Raw genomic sequence first — 22,939 nt, 5'->3', positions numbered from 1 at the left:
TGTCACCTATGCTCAGCTAAGCGCTCAGTGCCATTCCCTGGAACCCAGGCCCCTTTCCCTGTAGTCTGGGCAGCTTATTCATGCAACTTCCTGGCACTGGCCTCTCCCTGCCCACTTGGCTCTCAGGCTGCTGTGTTGGCAACCTGGGAAGAGAGCCCTCACCAGAACCAGGTCCTGCTGGCTCCCCGCCTCCAGACTTCCTGCTCCAGACCGTGAGAAAATAAATGTCAGTCACCTCTCCCAGTTTGCACTCTTTTGTTCGACAGCCCAAGTAGGCTAAGGTGTCCAAGTCGGTGCTCCAGATTTTCCTAAAATGGCACATCTGCCTCATTCCAAGACCGGCCTCTGCATTTTGTCACCCGTGGAAGGAGACCCAGCAGAGTCCAGGGGACATGTTTGGTAGTCCTTGTTCAGCGCCGTAGCATTTTAAGTGTACCTTTCAGAAAAACACAGGAGCAGAGACTTTTAGTTTGAATCACTATCACATGTGTCCTATTTATCAAACTCAGAAGGGAGCTTTGCTTCTGAGAAAGAGCATGAATATTTTGTTTTGTTTTTAATGAAGGCCAGCATGGAGAGTGCCACAAACAGTTACTCTCACCCTGCTCTGTGGCACGGAGCAAATTGTCATAGGTGTCCACCGCCTCAGTGCTGGTGTTTTCTTTGCTGTGAATCACAGGGAGGGTTCAGCACATGTATTGAGGAGCGTAATGAGAAATGCGTCTCACTTTGCCTTTGTGGAAAATTATATTAGGAGTAATTGGATAAAACCAAGAATCAACAATCAATCATTCCTCGTTGGGCTCAGGTTTGCTTTTTTGTCATTAGATGCTGGAGCTGGCATCGCCTCTGTCCTCGGGGGCACACTGCAGTGAGATTCTGACAATCACAAGGCCAGCCAGATAGTGAAGGGTCCCCTGAAGGCTTTGTAGATGAGAGGGCTGAGCCTCAGGTGACATTCACAGAAAAGCCAGCCGGCTGTGGGTGCAACGTGCTCCCTAAGACAAGCCCAGCTTGCCAACCATCTCTATTACTTTGTCCAGAAGTGGCTCGTGGTGGTGTCTGGGGCTCGTGGCAAAGAAAGAAAATGTGCCGTGATGCTTCTGCAATCAAGAAGTGGTGAGCAGGAGGCTTTCAAGACACGAAGTTCCCTCCTCTCCTGTGTCCCTGCAGACCTGAAAATGAAACTCACCTGGAAACTTCAGCAATGAATCCCGGTGTAGCTCGAATACACCTGAACACGAGGGCTTGGGCATAAACAGTGTTGGCACACACTCAGCATGGGCTGAGCAGCCTCTGCCAGGTACTACTGGGAACACTTCTCCACAGTCAGGAGCCTTGATGTGATGAGGTATATTCATGTTGACCTTCTTTTTACTCAGATTGTTGAATAAGGTCCAGAATGGGACAGCTGGAAGTCACTAATAGGTGTTTGTAACCTAATGTCCCCATTTCTGCTTACAAAAGCTGGGGATCTGAAGAGTCAACTGTTTGGGCTGTGGCTGCAGAACAGGTAATAGAAGAGCCAATACAAAGCATACTTTACGTCACAACTGGGTTTCTCCAGATGAAGTGGGTGGAGCAGGTCCTGTCCCCCATTGTCCATCAGGCTCAACTGACCTTCAGCCCTGCTGCAGGTACCTACCTCCTGAGTCCAGGACTTCACTGCTGGAGACTCATGAATGTTGGGCTGCTGGGTGCTGTGCTGTTCTGGAGCCTGTGTGTGAGGTGTCATGTTCAGGAAGTGTCCACAGCCGTGGAGAGAGGTGCCCACCACCCTTTTTGTACCAATGAGCAGAAAGGTGAGATGATTGCCCAGGTCACATGGACTGAGGACAGGGCAGTGCTGAGATTCAGGCTACAGCCTTGAACTCTAGATCCCTCAGTCCTAACCACAGGACAGGGAGCTTCCTGGCTCTGTCTGATGGTGCTCTTCTTAGGCTGGGCCTAGATGACCACTGACCCTCAGCCATGTACAATTTCCCAGGGAATCAGAACTTTCATCTCCAGGGTTCCTCTGTACTGCTGAAGAGGAGACGCAGGCTCTGCCCAGGGCTTTCTCAGTCTGTCCACCCAGCCTACTTTTCTTGGTGCTCTCACTACACAGGAGTGTTTGGGGATACACACCCAAAGGTTGCCTACCCTGAGTAACAGAAAGCAAGGGCCAGTCATCATGGTCCCCACATGTCCACATCACTGGTCCTCTGCAGGTCTTCTCACCCCTCTCTGCACAGTAAGAACACCCCCTCAAAGGCCTGCACCAGAATTCACTCTTGTTCTCCACCTGGATGCTTGGGAAGTGTGTGACTCAGAAGAGAAAGAGAGTGGACCTCCGCTTGTCCTATTGTGTCTCATGTGTGTCTTGGTGAAAGGAGGTTAAGGAGACCCTCCATTGAAATCTGATACTTGGGCTCTAGGATATATCAAGATAGATTAATTTTGATAAAGGAATCATTTAAATCTGGTTATTCATCAAAAACATAGGAAATTAATATGATTATTCAATTAATGGCTAATTTACACTTGTGTTGGCTGTTCTGTCACTAAGATCGCTGCTAAATTCTGATGAATGGCTGTTTGTCACTTCCACACCAGTCAATTCAGTCCTTCTCAGAGCAGACGCAGCTTTTCTTAGCTTAACTCCAAATAGTTTAATTTTTACTATTTTACTTGTTTTAAAAATATTTTAGGGTGTATGTGTAACAATATGTAGGTATATCTTATAATATATGCACAAATGTATATTACAAAAAAATTGGAGGTGCACTTAAAACCTTGATAGGACTTTGCCCTTTATTATACTAACCTTTTCTAAATTGTAAGCCTCAGCTGCTCCCATCTGTCACTGTCTAACTTAGTAGATGCAATCACTGGCCCTAAGTTTATTTTAATGAGCACTCCGAGCAGGGTTGTTGGGTTAGCACTTGCATTTGTTCTTTGTTTAAATATTCCCTAAATGATAAAACTCTCAAGGCATTTCTGGAAAGTATGGCTACCGGGACTTTAATGGATATTATATAACAGAGAGATGGTAAATCATAAGCAAAACTTAAGGGACACTTAGAGAATTACTTTATACAAATATTTGGGAAACTCAGGTGGAATATAATACTATCTCTAGGATCTAGCAATCATGACCTGGGCTCATTCTGAGTCAATCACAGTCAGACTGGCCCAAGCATAAATTCAGGCCTATCTTAAAAGTCTTGCTCTCCAAGGGAGAGGGCTCAGTTTCCTTCTTCACACAGCACAAGCAGTAGGTCCAGAGAACAAACACTTCCCATCATGTTTTAGCCAGCTTTTTGTTGTTGTTGTTGTTGTTGCCATGACCAAAAGACCTGACGAGAACAATGAGAGGAGGAAAGTTTGACCCTGGGTTTCAGAGTTCTGTGGCCAACTCCACAGCTCTGGGCCTGAGGTGAAAAAAGACCTCACGGCAGAAGGGCCTGGGGCAGAAAAGCAGCTCAGGACACGGCAACAGGAAGCAGAGAGAGCTCTGTTCACTTGCGACAAAACATAAACCCCAAAGGCGTGGGCCCAGTGACCCACTTCCTGCATGGGCACCCTACCTGCCTCCCGACCACCCAGTGAGTCCAGCAGCAGATCAACACACGGATCAGGCTGCGCCCCTCGTGGTCTAATCGTTTCCCCTCTGCACTTGTGGCACCGTCTCCCACACGAGCTTCTAGGGGACACCTGTTACCCCCAACAATCACACACCAATATGATCTGGTGGAGCCTCCCTCTCACTTCTTCCTTCCACTCTGGGGCAGGAGGGTGCTGTCACTCGTATTAGGCAGACACCATCTGCACAAATGGAGCAGACACCACGCCTGCTCTCTGAGGCTGTGGGAGGCCAGGAGTGAGCACCAGCCAGGCCCTCGGGCCCACGGGACTTCCCGACCCTGGGTTCCCTGTGATCTCCAGCCTGCAGCATGGCAGTGCTGTTCGCCCCTCATTTTTACAATCTACTTTCAGACCCACAGAAAGCGACCAAGAGGCACGATTCAGACCCCCTCCCGAAGATGGATTTGAGGTGTGCTGGCCAGCGGCTCCCAGCTATGGAGCTCCTCCTGAGGCCCGTGCTGACAGGCTCATTAGCCCCACAGTCCTGAAATGGGTTACCGGGGGCGAGTGGAGCAGAGCACTAATGAACGTCTCCCCAGATGCTCCGTGAGAGTGGTGACGCCTGTCCCAGGATTGCCAGCTCCTTGTGCTACATCATGTGTGAGATGACACACGCCTCCCCCCACAGGGGTCTCCACAGGGTCAGCACCACTCGCAGGGCTCACAGCTGCCAGCCTAGGAAGAGGTGTAGACAGCCAGTGTAGAAAGAGAAAAAGGATGCTCCTGGAGCCGCGAGGGCCCCATCATCAGTCACCCGCGCACTCTCAGGTGCAGAGTGACGTCAGAGGCTCAGGATGGATCCAGGGTCGCCAATGTGAGAGAAAAAGCCAAGTGAAGAGCAATCTCAGGACCCTGGGGCCTGCTCCATCTGCTCGGTGGATTTTTAATCAAAGCCGTTCTAAGCATATGTAATTAAACCCACAAGTGTCTATTTTATTTCCTCCAATTACAGACGAGAACATGTGGCTTGTTTCTAAAAATCAGTGTCCGTGTTCTGTAGTTCACTGTTTGAAATAGGTAACGCAACTCTTTTCCCATCTAGGGTCTCACCATGACTTGTGGTCATCCATGGAACCACTTACGTCACCCAGGGAACCTCCCCGGTAGGAGCCTGCCGTGAGGAAGTGGCAGGAACCGTGTCATATGTGTGCCTGGAGTTACACGCGCCTGCACCCACCAGAACTCAGCGAGTCCCTGGCCACAGCGCCCAGCGCCGGGCTCCAGTGCTGGCTTGTTTCACTGAGTTTCTGCATCAGGCACGCATTTGAATTCACGTACTGGGGAGCAGTGTTATCGACAGGATTCCTCATCGTGTGAGCAACGTGAATTCTACAAAGGAGTGGAGAGGCGCTCAGGTGAGGCATTCCTTTGGCTCCAGTGCCCCTTCTTCCCTTCCCTCTTCCCTGCCTTCTATTTCCTCCCTCTCTCCTCTCACCTTCTTCTTCTCCTCTTCCTCCTCCTCCTTCTTCTCTTTACCATTTCCGTCTGGCTCATGCCCATGCTTGGTGCCTATGAGTGGGGGAACTAGATCCCTCTGTCACAGAACCTGCCTGTTGGCTCTTGGAAGAGCTGAACAATTCTTTGTGCTTTCAAACATTTTCACTTCGTCATAAAGGCCAGTTCTTCAGACATCTCTGATGTGTTTTTCCCTGCTGCATGTGACTTCTTGATTGTCAAGTGAATGTCCTTATCCTTGGTTGTTACGCTCCCAAATGGCTCAGCTGGTTGTATGACTCTTGAATGTTCCATCTGTTTTGGTACTGGAAGTTCCTCTGAAGTTTATGCATTTTATATATATATATATATAATATTTATTTTTTTGGTTTTTTTGTAGCCCATGTGTTCTAGAAAAACTAAGTCAGTCTGCATGGCAATAAGAAAAAATCCCTCCCCAACTGTGGCCTCAGTTTGTTTTACGTTGTATTTAAGGAATAAGAAGATTCTTTAATGAAAATTCTCCTGCATAAAAACATTTCATGATACGTTTCACGTAATGAGGGAAATGCGAATCAATCAGTCATCCAGTCGATATTCTTCAGTGCTTTCCACCTGGCACTGGGATATGTGTTCTAATACTGAAGTCGTTGGCCCTTGTACGTGATAATACTTAGTGGACCTGTCCTTGTCTCCAGGTGTCCTCAGGAAAGCTGGGACCACTTGCTCTCAATGGCGCCGTCCTTTGAATGTCCCCTTCTTTGGCTCCTGGTTTCAGAAGCTTCAGTCCCTGGTCAGCTGATTCCACTGTTTGGCCCCAGGGGAGGCGGGGCATCATGGCGGCAGGGCTTGGGGAGGAAGCTGCTCAGCTCATGGCAGCAGGGAGGCAGGTTGGGTAGGGATCAGAAATACCCTTCCAGGGCATGCCCCCAGTGACCTGCTTGCCCCAAACATGCTCCTTGCCCACGGTTTCCACGGCCTCCCAGTGGATTGATCAAGGTACCAATGGACCCGTCCACTGACGAAGGCCGAGCCCACGTGATCTGATCACTTCCCCGAGCCTCCCCTCTGGGCCGTGCTGAGCTCGGGAGAAACGTGTGCTGAGCTCGGGAGAAACGTGTGCTGATGATATTTGGAGGTGCAGCCTTCAGGAGGGAGGTCATTGGGGTCAGATGGGGTCGTGAGGTTGTGACCCCGTGATGGCACTGTGGCCTCCAAGGATCAAGAGGTCTGTGCTGGCTCACACTTGCTCTGTGTCATCATGTGATGTCGTGACACAGGAGGAGGCCTCACCTGGTGTGGTACCAAGCTCTGACTTCCCGGCCTCCAGAACTGGGAGCCACATGCCTTTGTATTCTTTGCAAAATTCCCAACCTCAGGAATTTGACTCCCTTTCCTGGCCCCGTAGGGTCTCAGCTCCAAAGGAGCTTCCCTCCACTTCTCACATCTTCATACCATGGTTCCATGGTCCAAATCAAAAGAAGTAGAGAAATCATGTATATAGGTAAGAGCTTTCCATACGGCAGTGACCTCCAATAATCAAACAATTATAGAGTAAAACAACTAACCTTTTGTGGGTTTCTTTTGAATTGTAATAAAAGACTATGGAACAATGTATAAATGTAAAATGAGATAGAATATAAATTTAATAAAGAGAAAATGTCAATATTTTTGCTCAATTATTCCAGTCTCAGATTTTTGAATGTTAATGTCAGAAAAAATCAAAGGGACTATTTTCCGGAGTCCATCCAAAGTCTCAAAATAGCCATGCATATGAGCATATGCTGAGCCCTTTGATCTTCATCTATATCCACGTCTCTCCACCTTGGCATTGCTGACTTTTGAGGAGGAACACTCTCTGGTAGGTAGCGTCCTGATCACTGAAAAAGAGTGAACAGCAGCTTTGAACTCTGCTCAGCAGATGCTCCTAGCACCCACCCTGGCTGTGGGAATCTAAAATGTCTCCAGACCTTGCAGGAGTCCCCTGGGAGGCAAAATCACTCCCTGGGGAACCACACATCTGCAAAGTAGGACGAAGCACCTCAATTATATACATCATTTCAATGCCAATTTAGGAAGTATAGCCATCTAACTAGTGTCTGGTTTTAAAAGGTCAGGAATATTTATCTCATTTTTCCCTTTTCAAGGAATCATTTTAGCATCGAGCAGATCTCATGAAAGTTTATCCTTCACTCTGCACAGCTCCCTTGTAATAGGTTTTCATATTGTGTCAGAGTTGCTAAGCAGATGGACATGTCTCCAACACTACCGCTGGGACAGTAAGATCAAATCAAGGTCCAAACCATACATTAGTACTCCAGGCCAGACAGGCAGGAAGGCCAGCAGCAAGGGGGAGACCCCAGGGGGCAGTGACATGAACCAAGTCCAAAGCTGTGGGTTCATTTGTTGGAGAGAGCAGCATCAACACCAGCATAGCCAGATCTGGACTTCAAAGAAAAGCACGGTGGTCCAGAGGGCCCACAAGAGCTCCTCTCCCCTTGCTTTCACACCACACCCATGTTCCTTTCTAATAGGAGGTTTGTGAATAGCAAAGTAATCCTAAAACTAAGGGACCCTGGGCTGGCCCCGTGGAAGAGAAGCCCCACTCACTTAGCACCTGGAGAGCATAGCAGAAACACCTGGTTTCCAGGTCACTCTGAGGCTGTCACTGACTAATGACAAGGCTGGACTTCAACAGGACAAGACAATAACTTTTCAGTCATCCTGGGAGAAGCCAATGTGTAAAACCACGGAAAACACACATTCTTTCCTCTCTGCCCCCAAATCTATCTTGATGCACTGTTTATCCTTATAAATGTAGCGATATGCATTTCACACACAGGCAGAAAACAGGTTCATTGCTTAGGACATTAATTGGGAGACTGGAGAGTGCATCAGTTACATCAAAGTTCACAGGCTGCCCGGCAGGGAAAGATTACCTGTGCTCCCCCGGCAAGTAGAACTGGGATTAGTGAGTGGAATCTTGTGACTTGAAGCTGTCCAAGTTTCGTCAAGTCCAATCCTAATGGCTTTCTTCTCCACCTCAGGATTTCTCCGAGCTCAGGAGCAACTTCCCAGCCATAGGCACCATAGATCACCGTGGCCCAACGAACCACAAAATCTGTTCCAGTGCTTGGCTATCATGGTTGATGGACTGTGAATGCGGAGAAGCAGAAAATAAGCTCTGCAGCCAGGCACTTAATCAAGCAAAGGCTTAACAGCTGAGTGAGTCTATAACTTTCTCCTCTTGGGTAATAGTTGAGAGGTGCTGCAATATTGTTTCAGCCAAAGGTTGACGTGCTGTCTCGGGAGATAACCTGGTCCACACTGGATGGCAAAATCATGGGAGGGACTCGCACAAGTGGATCACCTGGTTTTCCTTTTCTTCCTTTTTCCTAAGCAGGTGGCAATAGTTTACCCATGCGGTTCCAATATGTGTACACACACATACACACACATGTACAATCATGGAAATATAGATCTTTCTGTAACAGGTGTAAATTTCTTCAGTCAAATCTAAGACTCCTCAAAATTCCGCTGGCTAAATAACTGAGAAATTCAGTACTTCCTTGTTGACACCTCCATCTCACCCCAACCTTGCCCCAAACCCAAGGGTCAAGTTCATCTCTTCTGATTTCAAAGACAAGAAGAGTAAGCCTGGGGGGGTGTCAATAACTGGTAAGAGAGCTGTTGACATCTCTGTCTTCCCATTTGGTCTTTGCCCACCATGGCCTTGATTTCCATATCGGGTCTCTCAATTGCCCTCATCCCCAAAGACCTCTCTGCTCCAAACATAGGGTGTCCACGTGGCTCTGACTTCCCAGGGCATGACTGCTTGCCAAGGTGGCCATGCTCAAACAGTGTTTTAACCCTGGTCACACTGAGGAGCTAGGCTTGCCCCTGAGCCCGTGGTCTAGTTCCAAGCCTGCATCTCCAGCATGCACACCCCTTCTCAAGTGGCAAGCCCACCTCTGGTGCCTTCCTCGGGAATGTCAAGAGACAAACAACTATGTGGTCCTCCACTTAGTTAATTCTCTCCTGGGAAGAACTAGGAACCCTTCTATCCCTCATTCCCAAAGACCCTAGGAGTGGCTACTATTTTTTTTTTTTTACTGCCTTCTGGCCAGGACATTTCTACAAGCCATAAACAGAGAGAGAGAGAACTGTGGCAGACTCATAAGGCAGTAAGTAGGTGCTTTCGCAGCATTTCCACAAACTTCTGCACAGAGCTAAGCAGAGCTGCTGGAATGTGCCTTGTGTGGCTCACTGTAAAGTTAAGAGCCAGTACACAAGCCACACAAAGCCTATGTGCACACACCACCAAGCAAAAACACAAAGCTAAATCACGAGCTATTGCAATATAAAGTGTCTCAAACTGCCCCAGGCAGATATAGTGGTTCCTCACTGGCACCAAACTTGCTGTTCTCCATTATTATTCTACTCAATTACTATGTTTCATATTTATATGTTCATTCAAATATTTTAGTGTATATTATAACATTAAATTTCCTTCTCTCTCCATATTTACTTTATTCTCTCCATTGGAAATTTTCTTTCTTTATAATGAATGCTGATCTCATTCCTAGCTATGAACATTCCTTGGTTGAAAAAAATCCCAGCACACACACACACACACACACACACACACACACACACACACTAGTAGCCTCTTGATTTTCCTGATTATGGGCATGTAAAATCTAAAACATCACAGGACTATATTTCTAAGAATGAGAATGAGATTCCTTCTATTGTCTCCTACTTTAAGTGCAGACGGAGATTTTGCCCACATGGTCAGAGGTGTAGTAAAATAGTTGCTTGATTCATTTCTGCTGGAATTTTAATTAGGAACAAAATTTCAGGAATGCCATGTATGAAAACATATGATGAAATTTAAAAAAATTAGGAACATACATTAACCTAGAAATCATTTTTCTAAGATTTTCCCTAAGAAAATAATTAAAGGTACACATAAGATAGGAGAATAAATATAGCATTAATTCTATGTAACACATAGTAATGAAACATTGCAGACTGCCTAAATTTCAATAATGATATAATTTTCAATTAAATTGATAGCCATAAAATGGAATGGTAAGGAATATTAAAATTATAGTCTCTGAAATGTATTTAATGGTAGGGATATTATTCTTCATGTAATACTGAATGAAATGTATTATCGTTTAAGCAGCGTCCTATTTTGTGAAGCAGATGCATAGACAAATAACTGGAAGGAAAGCCACCAGACTCTGAAGACAGTGCTGTGCAGGCCACGAGATCTCGAGCTATTTTCTTCCTCACAGCTGTCTGTGCAGCTCCACTGTGGTCATGGTGCCTGTGGACTCTTTAGATGGACAAGATGCTCCATAATGCATCTTTCTCAACCAACAGTGCACTGGCTCTCTAGGGGACCCTAGCAACATTAGAGACATTTTATGGCCATGCATGGGGCAAGGACCTGCTCTTGGCGGTCCCTGTGGCAACAGTTGACCCATGCAGTTCCAATATGTGTACACACACACACACACATGCACACACATGCACAAAGATGGAAACATATCTGTCCCCTAGGACTGGGCTGCTGCTGAACACACAGTGCATTGAACAGCTCCTGCGGCAGAGGGTCACCTAGCTCAGAGGCCCTTGGGCTAGACTGGGACTCCCTGAAGTAGTGAGGAGGCTGGTGCAGAGGCCAGAGCCATGGAGTTCAAGTCTGGCTGCATCACCTCAGTGCACTGGGCCTCCAAGAGACTCAGTTTACACCTGTGGAAAATGGGGACCACAGTGGCTTCTGCTTCATGAGAAAGTCATGGGGCAGAGTGGAGCAGGGCAGGGCCCCACTCTAGTCAGCACATGAGCAGGGGTAGCTAGGAAGGGCCTGCTCTAGATGCATCCCCAACAGCATGTAAAAATTGTGAGAAAATTTAGAGAACACTTAACAGGAAGTCAAGTGTGATGTCTTGTCTTCTTCAGATTGTTGTTAAAACTTGAATAGTACTCAACAGGAAAACAATACTACCAACCAGGTTGTGTTTCTCTGCTTCCCTGTCCAGTCTGATTTACTCCCCTACCTTCTTCCTCAGTCAGCCATGCTAGTTCCTATAACAAGGCAAGGGTTTTGTATGCAGTTTTGGAATTTGTGTTATTACTATTACCATCATTATTATTTATCACTGGTTATTGAACCTGGAGTGCTCTACCACTGAGTTACATCTCAGTCCTTTGCATATTATATTTTGTTTTAGACAGAGTCTTGCTAGATTACCCAGGTTGGCCTCAAACTTGAGATCCTCCTGCCTCAGCCTCCCAAGTTGCTGGAATTACAGGCGTGCACCACAATATCTGGCCTCTAATCCATTATCTTAGCTTTATTACAAATATATGTATCCACAAATGAGCTAGCCATTATTCTATCTGTTACCACCATCATCTAATTATTATGTGTACTTCTAAGTATTCAAATTAGCCTTATTTTTCTTACTCACCTAGGTTTACTTGTTGTTTGTGTCTCCTTTGGAACAGGTAAGGATCTAGCATGGTTTAATTTCCCTCCCAAACCACCTCTTCTGTTCTGCAGTCACTGCCACTTGTTCTTCTCCACGTGAAGCAAACCTTAGTGCTGCCGTCCATCGTGGCTGGCTGAGGTGTTGATGCCCTTGGGTGGTGGACTCTGCTTCCACACCCTGCAGAGGTGACCCATGGCTGGCTCTCCTCCCCGAGCTTGCTCTGCTCAGTCGGCCATGCTAGCTCCTGTGACAGAAGCCCCCGGCCTTGTTCTAAGCCCACTCTTCTTCTCCCCTAACCTTTCAGCAGCTCCTCACTCACCAGCAGGAGGAGTCGGGTCGGTCCTCATGGCCCCTGGAGACCTCTGAGCACTACTCCCGCACCTTCTCTTTCCAGCGGATGAAGCCATCTGCATCTCCCTTCGTGGTTCACTGTGGATCCTTGTCTCAGTCTCCTCTTTTCTGCTGCCCATCTAAGGAACTCAGGAACAGGGAGCAGGAGACTCGAGGGGAGAGGTGGGTTCCCTGGCAGAGCCCCTGTGTGGCGGAGGGAGTCCTCAAGTGGAGACTGGGGTGATGGACCTCGCCACTTGCCACCAGAGTTAGGTGGAGGCATTCAGGGCTGCCCCTCAGTGCTGGGGCTTCCAGAGGCCCTGCCACTTCTAACCTCTAGTGCCTGGTCCTCAGGGCAAACTTGCAGGACCTTCCTGACCATAAGAATACTTACTTCATGGCCAAGGAGCTGCACGTCCTTCTGCGATGTATTCTCTTTCTGTGTTTCCAACCAATTTATTAAACTCCCTTTAACCCCATCCACCTAGCCACTACGATGGTAAGACTTTAGACCAGCGTTTATTTAGACTTCTCTGATGTTGACAGCGTTTTGCTCACCCCTGGTGTACGTTCTTCGGTTCTGTCCATCCTACTGACTTTCCTTTCATTCTTCTTGCTCTCCATCCTGAACAGACACTTCAGTGAGGCGCTTAGTTGCTCACCTGGCTTTTACTGTGTAGATCCTGCACCTGGGGTGCAGGCTTCCAAAAGCTCCAACCTCGTGTAGTGGCTGGGTCTGAACCACTGTTGGCCCCTCTAGGGTGCCATGGACACTACTCACAGTCTCACAGCAAAAACTCCCCCGTTGATGCTGAGAGATGCCTTTTCCTACTTTGCACTTCTGAAGAAATGGCTGAGTTGCCTCAGCTTTTCTGGGTGTTCATGATGGAAGGGTTTCCACGTGAGCAGGATGGTGCTGCCGCCAACAGACCTCTCAAATCCAATACGATAAAAACAATAGCTTCGGAGAGAGAGAGCATTCCAGGTTGGGAACAACTGACCACCAGGGACCAGGGAAAGGAAGTGGGGTTCCTTCAGGACAGAGCACAGAGTTTAAATGGAGAGAGAAGGTGAAAGGTACAGTCGAGGTGAAAGACAGAGTCGTACACAGGGCAAGATTCTGAAGGCTCCTAAAGAGAAGGGGAACACTGGGCCCAGACTGCGAGAGGACTCAGGCTGTCGGGCAGACTCTAATGCTTGCATCTCAGAAGCGTGTGCTACTCTGGATGGATTGGGGCACGTTAATCTGGGTCAAGAACACTGTTGGGGCATATTTGAAAGGGACTAAGCAAGAAATGAAGATAACTTAGGAACACACACATAGAACAGTGATCCTCTCTTTTGTTGACTGAGTCTTTAAAAAATTCAGCAAACTGGTGCATGCCTGTAATCTCAGCGGCTCGGGAGGCTGAGGCAGGAGGATCATGAGCTCAAAGCCAGCCTCAGTGATTTAGTGAGGTGCTAAGCAACCCTCTCTCTCTCTCTGAAGCTGTAATAAAATTCAAAATAGGGCTGGGGAAGTGGCTTAGTGGTCAAGTGCTCCTGTGTTCAATGCCCACTACTCCCCCAAAAGAAAACTCAAATAAAAATAAAACAAAATTATAAAATTAAAAAATTGAGCAACCTGCTCCTCTTTCTGAGCTGCTAGTGAGAGGGCTTCAGAGGACAGGAAGGAGCAGACGGGACCACAGTGCCTCTCTGAGAGGAGTTTTCTGTGCTTTCCAGGAGGTGGGAATGGGCCTCTCTGTGAGCTGCTGTGCTTCTCAGTAGCTGGACCTGCTCTGCTTGTTAAGGCAAACTGCGTGGCCACTGTCCAGGAGCACGGTCAACTTGAGCAGCGCACGGCGGGTGAGCAGGGTTAGTGGGATAAGGCCCAGTATGGCCTGCTGATTTTCTCTGTGTTTCAGAACAGGAAATTCTGCTGTCCCCCTGCCCTAACTTTTCTCTTTGTTTCCTATCCAAATCTCGGGCTTCTCTGAAGACACAGGATACAGCCATCCTCATTATAGGCCACCTGGCTCAGGCATGTGCCGTACAATGACAGGTAGCAAGAAACTCCATCAAATTAGTGAATTAACCTCCCTGTTCACTGACTTGACATGGGCTCCACAAGGGTGGGCATCTCTGTCCACCTCAGACAGCACCCCCAGGTGCACAGTGCAGTTCCACAATTAAGCACAGAGTAGCCGCACGGTCCAGGAGCGCCTGCGTGGTGTGGGCATCAGTCAGTCGAGGGGTGCAGCCTGAAAACACCCCCAAATTAGGATTATTGCCAGGCATACCTTGCATTCTTCTCCACCCCCGTCCCCAGTTCCCAGTGCGAGGCTGTTCTATGTCAATTCAAACTTACCTCAAATATCCCTCGGGTTGAAATAACAGATGACTTCACAGCACAACTCAAAGGGAAGAATATTCCGCTGGAGCCTTTAAGGCAATTTCCATGAGTGTGTTGGGTGATAGCCGGAAAACAGATGGAAAGAAAGCGTCTTCGTCTCCTCCTTATGGCACACCGCAAATAAAAGTTAGAAAGTTGTCACAAGATGAGTTCTATAATTAAAAACAATTTGGGTTGATTTAACAGTCGGTTAAGCAAGGCTCTCAGTTCCTTCCTGCATCACCAGACTGATGGAAGTTTCCTCTCTGATTGTTAATTATTCTTTTTTATTATAGCTGTGACACGGAGGATTTTCTTTCTGCCTTAGTCTTCTCTGTAATTCAAGGTTATGGTGAAAACATTTGATTTTGCCTTGCCAGAGTTTTTCTTCTGGATCTTCCATCAGGAAGAGCACCTCCATTTCTCACTAAACATAAGACAGCCAGGCAGCACGGGCGAGGGGCACCCTGTTTGAGTGGGGTGCCTGTCTGCTCCCCAGGCCTCGGCCACCAAGTCCTCAACCCTCCGGCTGACCGACCCCCAGCTGTCGCTGGGCAGGTCTCCCAACTCACCGAGTCATTGCAGCTCCTTCTGCTCTCAAGTTCACGTGATGCATTTTCCCTATGGAGCACCTGGGGAATGCAAAAAAGTATGCAGAAGAAAATAAAAATCACCTGTAATTAAACCATCACGAGGGAAGCTGATAATGGTTTTCGGAGGCATAGTTGATTGCTGGTATCAATTTTGAAAATCTGTTTAACCAGATTTTACTCTGAGGCTTGGCCTTACTCTACTCTGAGTCTTTTCCTCTGTACAAAGGCTCACCAGGAGAGTATAATTTAGCTGATGAATAGAAGTACTCAGGTGACTTACCCAGCCCTTTAGTGTTGGATATGTATGTTGATTACAATGTTTCAACCTAAGTAATGACGCTTTAGCTTTGCAAATGCATGTGTGTTTTTATCTCTGGTTATTTTATCAGCAGATATTCTTAGAGGTACACATCTTTAGGAGCTGTTACTAAATATCAGTATGTTCTTGTCTTTATTTCATTTTGGGAGAAATAATGATTTCCTCTTATCAGGTTAATACGGTGCTCTATTAAGAATAGAGAATTTAACTGAACAACATACCTTTTAAATGTCTTAGAATTTAGTTGATTTTTCTTTGTGCCAGAAGTTACAGTAAATCACAAAATTGACAATTTGGGTCTCCATACTTAGAAAAGGAGCAAACTTCTTTCTTCCATTTAAAACTTCTTCTGACCTGGGTCACTTCTGGGGCTGTCCCAGTGCAGCCGTGAGCTGAAGTTCCAGTCAGGTTGTGTAGAAGGATGGGGGACAGCGCGTGGGCTCCGTCATTGGAAAGGCTTTACCCAACTCCCTGGGGAAGATGCTCAGTGAGCACAGGGCAGCCACCATGTTCATCCCCAAAGTCAGGAAGAATGTGGTTTTAATTGTCCCCCCCCCCAATCTATGCGGATTTCCTAATCCCAGAGACATGTGTATGTACCCTCACTTGGAAATAAGATTTCCGAATCAAGTTGAGATGAGGTCCTTAGGGTGGACACCAATATGACTGTGTCCTCACAAGAGCAGGTAGACACAGAGCCTCAGGAGAAGCCCTGTGAAGACAGGCAGAGGTTATCGTGAGCCTCCAGCTCACTAGTGGAGGAACACGGGGGACTGCAGGAGCCCCAGACTCCAGGAGAATCAGGGAGCAGGTTCCCTCGGGTCTTCTGAGGGATCATGACCTGCTGACGCCCTGATGTTGGACTCTTGGCCTCCAGCAAGGTGAGAGCATGCATGTCCACTGTCGAAGCCACCTGGCAGCAGAGCCCCAGGAACTTATCTGGGACCTAGGATAGCTGCTCCAGCTTCACAACAAAATGACCCGGGTGCCATCAAAAGAAACAAAACCAGGTAATGCCGACAGGCACACCCTCCCTGGTGCAGAGTTGCTGATTACACATAGGGGCCCGCGGCCAAGGGCCGATGCCTCTGTGGGCGAGTGGGCCTCTGCCCTGCCCCTGCCCCTGCCAGTCTCCAGGTGGTGCTCTCCACTGTGTCTGGCCACACTGTGTGGGATGCACACCTCCAGGAGCTCTTCAGCTTCACCCTGGAGCCTGCCAGCCGCCAGGGCCGCCCCTCATTTCTGCTCTTCCCTGAAGCACACACACTTGCCAGTGAATTTCAGATTTTTCACTTGTTTTCAAAATGCCTGCCTCTTTTTACTAAAAACAACGGCAGTGAACTCAATGTCCCATGAAATTTGGGCTGACACCTTTCAGAAGGACAGTTCTGGGAACGCACAGGTATGGTGCCCTCTGAGTCCCCACAGCCTGATGCCACATCTTGTCCTCAGTCTCCCTTCCCCTCCATGCTTCCCTTACAGGCTCCTGTTTTACCTTCTGCTTTATCCCCTCCTTATCTGCAAGCAAGTTTCACAAATATCTGCAAAATGTTTGCAAAGTAATTGCAAAATATGTGTGAAGTTTGATCAACTGCTCTTCAAGGAGCGTCGTCACACCAGCATTTGAAGGATGCATATGGAATTTAAAGTTCTCAAGCCATTTGTCCAGTGTATTACGTCATGACTGGTGGTACACCATAAGTATGTGATGTTGGGTAGCCCAGGCCATGGTACTGTAGCATGTGGACTCACCACATCAAAAACTGTTGTCTGATATTTAGAAGTTAGTGCAAATTATGTTTGTATTAGTGCTTTACCCAAGTGCTGTTGACTTAATTAGCATTCTTTTTTATAGACTGGATAAAATATTGAACAGACGTTTAAAATGAGGATTCAAGCCAGAAAGAGAATTTAGACAACAAAAAGCTCAATTGTTTCACCTTACAGGATTCACACATGTCATTTTGAGATATTAATGAAATATTTGAATCTTCAGGGCTCCTATGGCAAAAAGAAAAAAAAAAAGGTTCTCAGAAAAAAAAATAAGTTTGGACACCTGTCCATGTTTGAAGTGCATGGACATTCATCCCCACAGAGCCCACTGCAGCCTTTCTGAACAACATCATGGAAGCCACCTGGGTTCAGAGCAGCGGATAGACATCTAGTCCCCAGGTTGAAGAGAGGTGGAATCTAAAATTCTAGAGCAGGAGGAGAAATCATGTCCTCCCTAGGGGGTAGCTTGTGTCCCCCTCATGTCCCTGGACCAGGGGTTGCCAGACTCTGCTCCACCTTTTTCCCTGGGACAGAGCAAGTGTGAGCAACCTCTTGGGCGACCTGCTAGGCAGAGGGGATGGAGCACAGTGATGGGCGCAGTGGTCACTGAGGGGTTACAACTGTGTTCAGCTGAGACATTTCTCAGATAATAAAACAAGCCATTAGGTTGAGAAAAGAATGTCGGTATGATGTAGAGAGTCCCCGGGGAATCGATGGCTCTGTAGATGATGAGAGGTATAAGGAAACTTTCCAGGTGCCAGCATTTCGCTCTGGTTGTCAATTTGTTGACTGAAACCAGTTAAAAGGTCACTTTTCTAGGATGGAGCTGCGTCACCGGGCAGATAATCCCATTTCTGTTGATCAGTGCTCACGAAGCCGATAGCTCTGAGCTGGTCACTCCAGCTCACACCACTGGTGTGTGCCCCAGAAGTCCTGGGTTTCGGGACCCATTTCCCTCCATTCAACCCGGCTCTGTGGGTGGCCATTTTCCAACACTAGTATTAGTAAAGTGAGGCAAGAAGGGGGAACCGATGGCCTCAGGGTGTCTCCTCTCTCTTGGCTTTATGATCTTAGTGTGTGTCTGAAAGCATACAGGAAAGAGCTAGCAGAAAAAAGCAGACCAGTATTTTTACCTATTTATAATCCAAGTTGCCGTATGAGCTGTAGCCCCAGGGGGTCTTGCGGTCAATGTTATCTGGGAGAATCTCCTGGGTGTTCACACTGTCCCCACAGCCAAGTGCCTGCAGAGCAGTCTCTCCAGTGCTGCAGGGATGTCCTGGTCACCTCCCGCCTTCCACCTGAATATTCATCACACTGATTTGTACCTACCCTCTCAGCTGCTGGCACCCGTCCCCCAGTTATTCCACCGGGATGTCCTGAAGCTTATTTTATAACAATGGAGCTAATTTGAGGATCTGATAGAAGCATAGATTAAGGGTCTTTGCTTCAGTTCTCCTCTCTGTCACCACAAACAAATTTACCACTTCTGCTCGGTCCTCTTGGGCCATAATCCCTCCTGACTGGTTGTTTAAGACTGAAGAGAGGATAAAGCTGTCTTCATTTCCTAAGTGCTCTGAGGACTCAGGCACTTATCGGCCCTTGCCCATCACACGTGCTGAGCACCCGCATTCCAAGGCAGGTTCCAGCAGGAGAGTTCTGTGGGCCCAGTACCCCTCATCCTGACGTCACGGGCTCCCCAGCCTCCTGTGTGTGTGTGTCTGTGGTCCTGAACTCTGCCTGCAGACTCTGGGCAAGGTCACTTCCCGGGGCCCTGACTGCCCTGTGGTCATCCTGTCCAGGCTGCTGCTTCCTTTAACAGAGGGGGAAGTGGCCTCTGGGAGGCCTTCCAGCCTCCGGGTTGTCCTGCAAGGATGGAGGCTGACAGTGGACCTTCCTCCGGAAGGTTCTTACTGTAGAGAAGGTGGCTTCATCATTTCAAAAAGGGACTCAGAAAACTCAGTCCTCTCTCAGCCTTAATTAAGACGGGGCACTTATGCGTGTCCCTGGCCTCCTGTCACCTCTCCTGGCCACAGGCGCCCCTCTGCTGTGTTTTCGGCAGTGCCTCCGTTCACAAAGCAGCCGCCTGCGCTGGGTAAGGGGGTCTCCTTGTAATCAACCGCGCTGATCCCGCAGATTTGGCAGAGGGGAATGCTTGCAGGCGATTCACGGGATGAATGCGAGCCCGCTCCTTTTCTGAGCTCTCACTCACAGCTTTGAGTTTAAGATTGCAGCTTACACTGTCAAAACGCATGCTGATTTGATCCCTTTCTTATAGGGCTGGATCCTTAGAAAAGCCCGCTCTGTTGTGGCGATAAAGGCCTATTCAATGTGGGGTCTGACCCTGGAGGCCCGGCGCGGGGCTCGGTGGAACACGCGCGCCCCCTACGGGCCACGAGGAGCTCACGCATCTGGCGCTGGCTTTTTTTTTTTTTTTTTTAATGACTCTCAACGACTTCCTTGATTTGTTTATCATGATGTGTTAGTGCGTTTAAGAGAGTTTTATTTGCGGAAGCCAGATAGTCCCTGATAGACAATGGGAAGTACTTCTGTCCAGTGCTCAGACAGCTCTGCGCCCTGGGAGAGTGTCTGTCTCAGAATGAGCTGCCCCAAGGCAGCCTCTTTCAGATGTCTTGTCACTTGCTCAAGAGTCCTGAAAAAGAACCTTCCAGAAGGTGCTGGTAGGTGCAGGAACTAACTCCCAGCCTCTCCTCTCCAGGGCTGATCTGGCTGGGAGTGGGGAGGCTCCAACCCAGCCTCTCTCCACCAGGGTCAGGAGGCGGATCCCAGAGGGTGCCTCCAAAATAATGCACCCCCACACTCCAGAGCTTCCCTGTCCACCTGACCCAGGAGCCTCCGTGCTGAGCTAGCAGAGGGCTTCAGGCAGAGGACTCCTGCCCCACAGTCCATGAGCACAGGTCTTCTCATTCTGGACTGGAACACAGAGAGGCACCAGAGGTCAGACTGAGGTGTGACAAGAAACTAACTCCCCTATGTCTGTGTCTCACCTTTTGGACACCAAAGGAAGTTGCTGGGTGTGCTGTCCTTGCTGTCCCCATCCTTCCAAATAATCTGGCTATGGGCGGAGACACTGACACTCCATTCCCCAGGCCAGGCTGCCTTGCTGGAGGGGCCACCATCTTCCCTCCTGTCCAGACAGTAGGGACAGTGAAGCCAGCTCCGTGGTCCACACCACACTGGGTCTGCACCCCAACCTCCCAGGACAAGGGGTGCTTTCCTGGGGCCTCGGGTGGGGACGAGGCCACCAGCTCTGTGTGTGAACCTCGTGTGGGGCCAGGGCCTTGGTGGAGAGATACAGTGGATAGATACAGAGAGAACATGTCTGTGGCTTTGGACTGGAGACACGTGGGTGGGTTCATCTTGGAGTGGGTGGTCAGCTCCCTCTCCTGGGGAAAATTTGCCCTTTGCATTCCTGGGTCACCTCACTCTCTGAAGGTACTCCATCATAATCTCCAGTGTGTGGAGAGAAGCACTCAGGGCGGAGCACGGTGCGCTCCGGAGGACAGTGGGTTCTGACTCCAGCATGCAGTTCAGTAGCTCTCAGCCTGGCAGGGAATCCAGCCTGTGTCCAGGGCTCCTGATACTGCTGCGTACGCTGAAAGGCCAACTGGAAAGAGGTCTCTTCCTCCCTGCAATAATGGCACTTTATGTGTCCTATGTTTCTGGGTGTGTGTGTTTGTAAAAATAGGTTAGACATGCTATAGGATAAAGAATCTGGGGATGATGCGAGCAGAGGTAAGCACAGCCCTCCTGCCTGCCAGAGCCCACCAACCGCGGTCCCGCTAGCAGTGCAGGGAGGACTGTCTCCAAGCTGCGAAAGCCTCAGGAAGAGCACCTGTGACCCCTGGGTGACATATTTGAGTGTTTTAGACATAACCATCATCTATGTACTTTCAGGTCCACAATGACTAAAAGAGAAGTTGCACATGGTCCTCATTTTAGATCTTACTCTAGTATGCATGTGTTTTCCACCCAAAGGGTGATTTTTCTTCACAGATAGATTTTCACAATAAAAATCAGGAAAATATCCCATATGCAGAAGTACCAACTAATTTGTGTGAGAATGCATGAAATTAAAGGTTCATATAGAAAGTTCTTGTAAAATGGTATAAAGCACAATGTATGAAACACAATATAAAGCAAACATGCACTTTCCACAAGCAAATTATGCCTCTAAAGAATGAATGTATTCAAAATGCAAAGAGCAGCTAAATAAAGTGTTTTATGGAAGCTGCAGGGGTTTTCAGACTGTTCCTTGGAGGCAGGGAATCCTATTTTGCAGAGCTATAAAAGTTGCTTTCTTTCACCTCGGAGAAGGTCTAAAAAAAACCCTCCAGATTCTTGAACCTGCTGAGAGTCTGAAAAACCCAAACAAACATTAAATTGCCCTTGCCGCACATCCATTTCTGAGAGTTTATGATAAAACTCACTCAAGAGACAAATAATGCCTATGCTTTGATTTATGTAGGTAAATAAATAACTTAAAATACAAACCATGGGCTATGGGAAACAGACGTGCAGTAGTCTGACTTGAGTAGCTACTGCAGAAACAGCACCTGCCACACTGTGCACACTGCAAGTGCTCTGCCGTATTTGAGAGTGGAAACGCATGGCATCCAAGCCTCTGTCATTCAGACTCCAGCATCAGGAGCAGGCGTCTCCAGGGGGCGAGGACGACATCAGAGAACTGTGGTACCCGGATTGACATCGAGGCCATGAAAACCAAAGGAGGCAGAGGCCAGGCCAGGACTCGAGGGAAGGGGATCTCCTTGTCTTTAGGATTCTTCTTCATATTACCTCGCGATGCCTTATATAGTTTATAAGGTGAGCTGCGGCCATATTCACAGAGTGAAGAGGTGAGAACAGGTTGACCTCTCATCTTGGAGCTGGATCACTGAAGCAAAAACAGAAGGCACCCCTGTCCGTCCAGTGCCGCTGTAAGGAGGCAGGGAGAGGGAAGGCATTAGAAATGCATTACTCGATAAAGTCCTCACGTGCAACACCCTCGTGTCGGTTTAGAAAAAGGCGCGAGGCCTAATTTGAAATGGATAAGAGACTTAACCATCATGGCGCAAGAGGCCTTCCAAGTAGCTATTAGCATATGAAATGACAGGAGCTCATTAGGTATCAGGGAAATGCAAATCAAAATGAAAGTTGGCACCACACAAATAAACAAGTGTTTGTGAACATGTGGAGTGGCTCGGAGTCCATGGGAAACTGCTCCTGGTAATCAGAAGTTGGCACAGTGATCTTGGAAAATAATTTGGTGGTCTACTGATGCTGAATATAGACATACATAATCCCCAAATGGCTGCGTGGTGTCCACCTACCCAAACTGTGTACTCACATACTCCTGCTCCATCTGGAAGAGAAGGGCCAGGCTGCTCCCAGCAGATGCAGCTTCTGCACCAGGCTGAAATATGAGCAATCCACATGCCCATCACGGTAGAATGCTATGGAACACTACACAGCACTGAAAATGAACATCCTCTGCTGTTGAAATAACATGGGACAAATCCCACATGTCCCAGGAAAGAATCCAGACATGAGAGCAGGTAATTCTGACAAATCTCCTAATCTGTGTGATCAAAGCCAAAAGAATGACTGCAAGGGAGGTGGGGGCGTTGGGCAACAAAGGGGGATTTCATGGACTGGGGACAGCTGGGGGGAGCTGGCACTCACAGTGTGTGCTCTTCATTCTGTGTATGAAGGACACCGAGTCCTAAGGCAGTCCATCGCCCAGCACCGAAGGGCCCAACAGCCATGGCAAGTGGGTTCTCGGCAACTCTCAGTGTCCTGCTCAGCTCCAGTCCCCACTCCACAAGAGTCAGACTTCAGGAAACTCATCAGAAATGTCAGGAGAAGTGGCCAGAAATCTAAAGATGGGAAGGTTTAACTGGGGAGATGGGGTGCATAGCACTGACTTTTTCCCAAATAGTGAGACAGGTCCACCAAGAGGCAAGAT

At 48.2% G+C, this 22,939-nt stretch overlaps 1 long non-coding RNA gene across 1 annotated transcript; it reads right to left on the bottom strand.

The window, feature by feature from the left end:
* Nucleotides 1–6,678: 6,678 nt before the first annotated feature.
* On the bottom strand, nucleotides 6,679–9,073 carry LOC144365800 (uncharacterized). The gene is made up of 2 exons (XR_013424560.1): nucleotides 8,001–9,073; nucleotides 6,679–6,941 (listed from the first exon to the last, which is right to left on the bottom strand). It is a non-coding gene; the product is annotated as an uncharacterized LOC144365800 (long non-coding RNA).
* Nucleotides 9,074–22,939: the final 13,866 nt, after the last annotated feature.

The sequence above is a fragment of the Ictidomys tridecemlineatus genome, chromosome 1 (genome assembly GCF_052094955.1).
Source record: "Ictidomys tridecemlineatus isolate mIctTri1 chromosome 1, mIctTri1.hap1, whole genome shotgun sequence".
Lineage (NCBI taxonomy): Eukaryota > Metazoa > Chordata > Mammalia > Rodentia > Sciuridae > Ictidomys > Ictidomys tridecemlineatus.
Note: the sequence above shows the minus strand (reverse complement) of the source record. Positions and strands in the feature narration are given on the sequence as shown.